The sequence below is a fragment of the Triticum urartu genome, chromosome 3 (assembly GCF_003073215.2).
Source record: "Triticum urartu cultivar G1812 chromosome 3, Tu2.1, whole genome shotgun sequence".
Classification (NCBI taxonomy): domain Eukaryota; kingdom Viridiplantae; phylum Streptophyta; class Magnoliopsida; order Poales; family Poaceae; genus Triticum; species Triticum urartu.
In genome coordinates, this window is record NC_053024.1 from 702537005 (window position 1) to 702544405 (window position 7401).

The 7401-nt window shown below is 46.0% G+C and overlaps 1 long non-coding RNA gene and 1 pseudogene across 1 annotated transcript; one reads left to right on the plus strand and one right to left on the minus strand.

Annotated features, from left to right (window-relative positions):
• Window positions 1–1551: 1551 nt before the first annotated feature.
• On the plus strand, window positions 1552–3273 carry LOC125546030 (annotated as a pseudogene).
• Window positions 3274–5068: 1795 nt separating this feature from the next.
• LOC125549282 lies at window positions 5069–7195 on the minus strand. The gene is made up of 3 exons (XR_007301299.1): window positions 6405–7195; window positions 5699–5788; window positions 5069–5590 (listed from the first exon to the last, which is right to left on the minus strand). It is a non-coding gene; the product is annotated as an uncharacterized LOC125549282 (long non-coding RNA).
• Between the last annotated feature and the right edge of the window lie 206 nt (window positions 7196–7401).

A 7401-nucleotide genomic window follows, 5' to 3' on the forward strand; every position in this document is an offset into this window, starting at 1 on the left:
TCTCACTTCCTGCCCACTCATCACGTGAAGGACTGTAGGAAGATGAATGGGCACCGCCTCCTCACCTCTTGACAGAGAAAATTAGGGACAAATCACCACGGTACTTTTTGTTTGAGAAATTTATGGGAGCCCATAACTGAGACAAACAGAAAAAAGCCCGCCCCCAATCGAGCAGGGCAGACCAACCCGAGACAAACAGAAAAACAAACACGAACACAACGGCCTGCCCCCAATCTCGCGTGGAAGACACACTCCGACGTGTATGAGCGCGCGAGGAACGATCTTGCACGAGTTTTAAAGACAAACAATCTGACGGTCCTGGATTTAGATGTGACATATTTAAAAAATTATCTAGATGTGAGTTAGCCATTCCGATAAATGAAACCCGTGTGCATATGATATGTCATATTTGTGTGCTTGTGCATATAAAGTATACATATATACGTCCATATCTCCATGGAATTTTGCATTCTGTACGACTGCGATGGACGGACAGGAGTACGAAGTGGACTATGTAGCGGCCGTGTCGCAGACGTTGGAACAGAAGAAAAAAAATCCCTTTTTTTGGGCATTTCCAATACACTTGCATGTAGTCAGTGAAATGTTTCTGATATTTTTTTGTGCAGTCAGTGAAAGATTTTTTTAATCGTTTGCAAAAAAAAGTCAAGCCTCTGCCACTGGCTGCTTTTTTTTTTGAGTAAACCACTGGCTGCTAATTAATGTCGTGAGTACATTTTTTTGGACTAGTCAAGAAGTGCGACGCTGAGTGGGCCTTAGAAAAGAAGTGCATTGTGCTCTGAGTGGGCCGTAAAGCACAGTACAGTCAAGTAGTCAACCCATTATGTTCTCCAACAATGTACCAATCAAAGGCATTATGAGATAATGAAAAAATCAGCACAAGTTAGGAACTGGCAGATGTACATCTAGTGATAGGTTGATGGCGGCCTGACTCCAAACTAAGACAAGAAATTTCGAACCGTGTCGACCTTCCCGCCATTTTGTGGATGCTCCCTCCTATCGTGCAACGTTGCATGCATGCGTCGTGAACAATCCACCATCCGCATCGTACCATTTTTCAATTGCCGCCAACAGAATGATAGCTAACAATCAAAGTTAACAGATCCTTCTAAGAGATGCCAATGTTACGGTACACGGTGTCTTCCAAACAACCGTTAGGATAATACTTAGTTTTTAAGACTCTCGCACATAGGCTATCCGGATTGACGAGAAGCCACCACGCCTGCCGAACTAGTAAAGCTTGATTAAAGATTTTGTAATCATGAAAACCCAATCCCCCTCTAGCCTTTGGCTGAATAATTTTCTCCCATGCCATCCAGTGAGCTTTCCTCTTGCCTTTCTCGGAACCCCACCAATAATATCTTCCTTGATACTCTCTGCACGCTACTGCACACGTACGGTTCGGGTCCGTATAAATCAGCAAACAAAGCAACGCCAACCATCGATCAAAACACGAGTGTGCGCATTGATCTTCAGCTAGCTGTGGTTACAATTTGACACGTACTTCCATATACAATCTGTAACGTGAGTACTATGGGGTCTACTTGTGCAGGAGCGGCGTCGGTGGGCGTGTGCTACGGCATGAGCGCCAACAACCTGCCGCCCCCGAGCACCGTCGTCGGCATGCTCCGCAACAACGGCTTCAACTCGGTGCGTCTCTATGCGCCGGACAGTTACGCGCTGGCGGTACTCGCCCGCATCGGCATCGGCGTCATCGTTGGCGCGCCCAACTACGTGCTCCACGTCCCCGAGCTGGCCGCCAGCACGTCCGCGGTGGCCACGTGGGTCCGCGCCAACATGGCAACATCGCGGCACACCCAGATATCTCCTTCCGGTACCTCACAGGCTCACAGTGGGCAACGAGGTCGCCGGGGGCGACACACCATAGTAGCCGGAAACGGGGAACGGTAGGCCGTTCCTCGATCCCGATTCATCGACCCGGAATCGGATTCGGAAACGAGGTCAGATTCAGTATGATTCAGTGAAGATCAGGCGTCCCCGCAGCCTACTCCTCGATTCAGGTTCGAGGATCCAACAGCCAAAACGCGAGGCATAATTTACTCACGCCGCCGTTTCTTTTCTCAAGGACTCCTCGTTCTTCCTCCAGTCCAATAATTGCAAGGGATCCATTAACAATAAGGAATGCTGACCGTCAGAGAGTCGTCGTTCTTCAGGAACTGCGTTTCTCGACCCATGGTACCGTACCGGGTTCATCGTACCCAAACGTATTGGATCGCGTCCCCGCTATAAAAAAATCGTTTGAGAGATGTATACCCTTATTGTACCCTATTTTTTTCAGCCATCGACTCTCATCCCTCGTTCCCACCATACCGGAAACATGGCAACGATGCGACACATAGTACCTTGTCCCAGCGATGGAGAACATGCACGGCGCGCTGGCCGCGGCCGGGCTGGGCGACGCCGTAAAGGTCACGACTACGATATCGCAGGCCACCATCGCCATGCACGGCGCGCTGGCCGCGGCCGGGCTGGGCGACGCCGTAAAGGTCACGACTACGATATCGCAGGCCACCATCGCCATGCACGTGCCGCCGTCGGCCGGCGAGTTCGCGGACGAGTCCAAACCGTTCCTGCTCCCCGTGCTGCAGTTCCTGGAGTGCACAGGGTCGCCGCTCCTGGCCAACCTGTACCCATACTTCGTCTACACGTACAAGGCCGCCGGCGACATGGACGTGAGCTTCATGTTGTTCACGGCGGCGGGGACGGTGGTGCAGGACGGCGAGTACGGGTACCAGAACATGTTCGACGCAAGCGTGGACGCGGTGCACGCGGCGATGGAGCGGCTCGGGGTGAGCGGCGTGGACGTGGTGGTGTCGGAGACCGGGTGGCCGTTGGCGGGCGGCGAGGAGGCGTCGGTGGAGAACGCGAGGACGTACAACCAGAACCTGGTGAGCCATGTCGGGAAGGGCACGCCTCGGCGGCCGTGGAAGGTGGAGACGTACGTGTTCTCCACGTTCAACGAGAACCTCAAGCAGTGGCAGAGCGTGAAACAAATATTAGGAGGGGCCAAAACAAGTGCATGACATAAAGAAGGTTAGGATGATCAGACATACCGGACGATTAGTAGAGGGATTAGTAAAAATATAAGCATATTATGTAAATTTTCCTCTAGCAAGGGATGGCCAAGGCCCGGTATTGTCTCCACTACGCTCCGCCACTGACCTTAAGGAGGCGGGCGTTGAGCAGAACTGGGGGCTCTTCTACCCCAACACTGATAAGGTCTACCCCATCATCTTCGGCAAGTGAACTTGATTTGAGAGCGGGTTTTTATAGGACAAGCTACACGGTACCTTCTATCTATGCCGTTCGCTGGACTTGCTGTTTCTAGAGATTCACGCAAGGGCTGACCAGTTTTGCAAGTCGTCAGAGTAATTTGTCCAGAAGCAAAGCGTATAGGCTCGTGATAGCGACTGGCTGAAAAGCTGCAGCACTATGCCGACTATAGTTCAACACAAATAAAAACTCTCTCCCGTGGATGACTTGCTCTCGCAAGTTGACCTCTAGGTAGCTACAAGAAAAAATCTTTCCCCACAAAAAGCTTTCTCTTTTATTCATAAAAAACCAACTTTCTCTTTCCTCGCATGCAGATGGAATATACTGCTGAATTAGGAACAAGATATCCTGTATGTGTTAGCTTGGTTGCATCTCTGTGCTACCATACGCCGTTAGGGAATAAGAAAACATGGTGTACTGTTTATGGCACAAGGTTGCATATGCCTCTCACACTCTCTCTCCCGGACTGTTCATCTCACAACCGGTGCATGCAACTCTTTTCTCTTTCTATTTCTTTCTCTATCCACCCGTGCATGCAACTCTCTCTCTTAATTTTTTAAAGAAACTTTGCACAACGGCACTCTCTCTCTCTTTAAAACTTGCATGCGGCGACTCTCTCTCTTTACTTCAGCTCTGGCAAATCCACGTGACTACAGTACTGCATGCAAGCGGCAGCGAGAGGACGCGTCGGGTCAGTACCTGCATGCAGTCATTAGCGAACAACTGCGTGACTTGTAGTCCACATTTTCTGCACAAATCCCGAAGCAAACCAACGGGCCAGATAAGAGGCATCGTGGAGCTCGGGCTAGGAAGAAACTTTGTGTTAAGTTCATGCGTCGCCCATCCATGTACGCGGCCATGGTTATAGACCGATAGACGTGTATATATAGTATATATATTTATTGAGTGTGTGTTTGTGTGGCTGATTTTTAACATTTGATTTAATTTACACTTTTCAGTACAAACCCTAAACACAAGGACGGTCTAGATTAGCCCATACTCTATAAAAAAGGGCATAATAGTCATATCCTATATACCCCCACTATCACATACAAGCTATCCACCTCATCAAATGTACCACATCAGATCCCCACTATCATATTTATCTTCACATGAAAGTTATCAATCTTATCAAATGAGCCACATCAGCAATAACGAATAGTACACATCATTTTTTGTACCCCACTAACTAAGGCTACTTCCAAATTGTAAAAATTACAGTATACAGTGTGGCGTGCATTTCTTCAAAAATCAAAAAGTAAAAAGTGCGGCCGGTAGAACTCAAACACACGACGCACTGTTGCGGGAAAAGGATACTAACCACTCGGACACGAGTTGGCTTATATTTGATCTAAATATACGCCTTATTTAACTATGGGTTAGGAGTCTAAATTCAAAAAAAATCAAAAAGTTTGATTTTTTTTTGCTCGAGATACAGAATTATCATGGGGTACCGGGAAACGCGGTTACCGGGCGGTAACCGAATTTACCGCCCGGTACCCAAAACCATGCTTCCAATGCATTGAAGCTTACATGAAGAGCTAAGCACATTAAAAACTTTAGCAACTAAAGACCCCAATGCATACTCCCTCCGTTCGGGATTTCAGATCGAATTTTCTCTACAAGTGCTTGTATTTTTGCCTCCTCTGCTACTGTAAGATCACATTTCCCTGATAACACATAGTCATTCAAATGCACCTGTTCATCATATTACTCCACCAAATTGTCTCTAGATAGACTGTCTTCAGCTGTAAATAAGTTTCAACAGTAAGAGGACATGTGGTGGAGGTAACTGAATAATCCCAGTACACAACTTACCTGATAATTCCTCAGAAGAATATGATATTGCAGCCTTCTTTGCTGATTTTTTATAACCGTACAACCTTTCCTTTTGGCTTCCATCTGAATCTGATCTTTAGCTTGGTGAAGACTGAGTAGTACCACCACAAGAACTACTAGAATTATCAACATCAAATGTGCTTGGGTTCCTAACATCAGGACCAGCAGTTCCCATCCTAGCACAGCACGATGCTTTCTGCTTACCACTGGAATCGAATATTGTAACCTTGAAGCGGGCGTTTTCAAGGTAACGAAACATCAATGAATAATGTTCTTCTATTTTATTGGCATCAACAAATGATGCCCATCCAGACTTCAAAATTGTTCGGTTCATATTCCCGGTAACTCCAACATCATAGACGTTACCATTAGGGGACTCTAGTTTGACAGTTCTCCAGACCTTTCCTCCAAATTGGTTCACAAACCACTCCGGTATGACCTGTAACAAGAAGGAATGGTGCAAAAAATGTTTGAGGCAACAAAAAAACTCAAAAAACATCGGGCAGCCCACTGAATTAGGAAATTAGGAAAGGCAGAAATAGCTAACCAGGCTGTGCGTGAAGTTGCCATTGATCTGCCTTAGAAACTTAAGCTTGATCTGGCAGCATTCACATGGATCACTCATCTTGAATAAGTCCTGTAAAACGAACCATATATCATGTGTTTTCATAACTAACGATACCCTAAAATCATTCAAGATCAGTTATAATGCCCTCTCCCAAATCCAAAAGTAAAGGTCATGCCGTTTGTGGTCAGTATGACGCCCTAAATATTTCTGGGAGATTTGATGAGCATAAGCCCCATGTTATTTGGGGCATTGAAAATATAGCCCGCTTCTGTTACTCAAATTTGGGGTATGAGCAGATGCAAGCTTGTGCGCTCAGTGCTGGGTGCTAGGACCGAACGTTTTGTACTTGGACTAAATGTTGTGAGAAGAACATTTATGCTGTGCATGTATGCTGGATCTGCAAGTGAAAGTTATGCGCATATGCAAATGCAACTGACCATTGTGTTTGTGTGCACTCTGAATATATGCAAAGTTGATGCTTCAGGCATCTTTATATATGATTCATGAATCAGGATACATGCATTTGGTGCTTGTAGAAAAAAATACTAAGTATATGCAAAATTAAATGTTTCAGGCATGAGCTTGATTTTGACAGCATATATAGACTCCATGCTGGATTTGGTAGCAGCATGAATTGGATAGTGCAAAATGTGCTAGACATGGAGATTTTTTACAACTGAGTTACCTGCGTCGCCTCGACGGTCGTCTTCCTCTCTGTCCTCGTGCGTGGTGGCGCTCCCACCCTGTCTTGTCCGCTCCCGGCTGTACAAGACGAACAAATATGAACAGTGTGCTCAATCAGAGCTGGTGCTGTCGAACCATGGTTACCATGTACTACATGAGAGAGTATGCAAAAAATGCAAATCTATCATAGGGAAAATAATTTTCTGACTGGATCTATTGACTACTAGGCTCCATTTGTGATGCTACTAGGGGGATAAAATGCAGATCTAATATGAATCAACCACTGATGTCTCTTAGAACAGAAAAGAAACACTGATGGTAAGCAATCATAGAACATTCAGTTTCTGAAACTCATATCATGGTAGGACAACATGACTGCTTTGTGCTATATCCTACCAACCAGCTTCTGAAAACCAGCAGAAATAAAAATAAAGCAAAACAACAATGAAACTAAGAACAAATACTATTGCTCCATGCAGATGTGGAAGAAGAGAGGATATGAGTAACTTGCAAACAAAGAGGGTCACTTGCCAGAAGAAGCTCACCGGTGGTGCTGGAGGTAGAGGGGTATGCTGTTCCGGTCTTACTTATGGAGAGAGCATCCAGGGACTGCAAGGGCACACACATGCCAACAGTATAGAGCTGTCATTTGAGCCTGCGCTGCACTTAGGCTTCTCGTATTCCCAAGGCAACTCAGAGAATCTCAGACAACTCAGAGAGATTCTATTCTCACTCTTCGTCTTCCCGATACTATTTACCAAAAAAGTGGGAGAATCTCAGACAACTGGGTGAAAAGGTAGCTTGGTCACGGGTGAAAAAGTAGCATATTTCTTGTGTGTTTTCAACTATATATAATGTTACTTTTACATCTGAGCTTGAACCTGAAAATTTCAGGCAAAATACTACTCCAGATTGAAAGGATATTGCACGTGTCTTCTTTTTTGAAAAGGAGATTAAACTTCTGGTCTCTGCATCAATCAAAAACTTCTGGTCTCTGC